The sequence below is a fragment of the Camelus bactrianus genome, unplaced genomic scaffold (assembly GCF_048773025.1).
Source record: "Camelus bactrianus isolate YW-2024 breed Bactrian camel unplaced genomic scaffold, ASM4877302v1 HiC_scaffold_34, whole genome shotgun sequence".
Classification (NCBI taxonomy): Eukaryota; Metazoa; Chordata; class Mammalia; order Artiodactyla; family Camelidae; genus Camelus; species Camelus bactrianus.
In genome coordinates this window covers 6,690,098-6,691,620 of record NW_027413949.1, presented here as the reverse complement: position 1 = coordinate 6,691,620, position 1,523 = coordinate 6,690,098, and positions in this window count along the sequence as shown.

Genomic DNA, 1,523 nt, shown 5'->3' with positions numbered 1-1,523 from the left:
GAAACTATGTGTTCAAGGTCACATGTCACTTCCATGCTTAAATTTTTCTCCAAAAACAAAATCTTTGCTCTTTATATAATAATTATCCTTGTATTACTAAGAATCTCTTCATTTTGACTAAAACAAAACAAAAACAAAACAGTAATTTGTCCTGATTTTGCAACCAGAAAAGAAAGATGCTTTGAAAGGGGTCTGTCAAGTGCTACCGACAGAGTGACACAAAGACCAAACTGATGGATCAATCAAGTGGGCATTTTAAATAACTACCAATGAGCCATTTTCCTCCGAATCTTACTGATTTAATTTTAGAGCTTCCTGTAACTCCTCCAGCATGGTAACGGAGTCTAGAAAACACAGGTGGACTCCGTTCAATGATTCACCCTAGAACAGAATCACTCTGAATGGTAATTCTCAGGGTACAGAACCACACACAGCAAGAGCTGGAAATGAGTTTGAATTCTGGCTGACTGCACAGGACTCCTCACAGTCACTGCTGCTGCTGTCTGCTCCTTACTCGGGAAATGAAGCCTGGAGGGAGAGGTGAAAGACACATTGGCTAATTGAAGCTTCTGTCTAATCAGGCTCCAATTAAATGACATCATACTACACAGGATGCTCAATACCAGTTATCAAGCTGCTCTCACTTACAGCTGGAACCTCCACAAGCATCCCTGTTCAGAGAAGAGGCTAAGCTTTCAGCCCCTTAATTCAAGTGGTAAACAGATGGAGACCCACATTCATGGGGAGGGGAGGACAGGCACGTTGGGAGCAGGGGTGGCAGCCACAAGGGGAAGTGTGCAAACACCGTTTCTCTCTCACCCCCAAACTGGCCAATTTCCCATCTGTTTTTACCTTAATGGCCTTTGCAGTCTCCAGTGGTTGCTCAGGAGGGATTCCCACCTCCCTCTCCCTTGGCAGCTGTTGAATGAAATACATAATATCTCTACCTGCAATAGGGATGTGTTTGATGCAGCTTCCAATTACCTAAACTTCCACCTGGGGAGACAGAGAGGCAAAACACCATGTGAGTAATTCGAGGAGGGAAGCCCTCCCTGGACTCTAAGTTAGACTCCTGCCCCCACCTGCCCTGGCAATGCAAGCATTTACTGAATTCCCACTCTGTGCAAAGCTCAGGACTGGGGGAGGGGGAATAAAATTACCATGCATGCAATTCCATTAGAAGAACCTGAGATGCTCTGTAAGCAAAGTGACCTTTCCATTAGGAATGTGAAGAGAAAACCGCAGAAGGCATTTGATTTCCAAAGTGCTGTTGTCTGTCCGAACAATGTGTCACTATTGTCCCTCTAACAAAAAGGAAGAAGTTTTAACTATTAATTTTTTAACATTTTTATTGAGTTATAGGCATTTTACAATGTTGTGTCAAATTCCAGTGTAGAGCACAATTTTTCAGTTATACATGAACATATATATATTCATTGTCACTTTTTTTTTTGCTGTTTAACTATTAATTTTTAAACCAACTACAAATTGGCTTGCATTTAAAAGTCAACAACCTGGTTAGC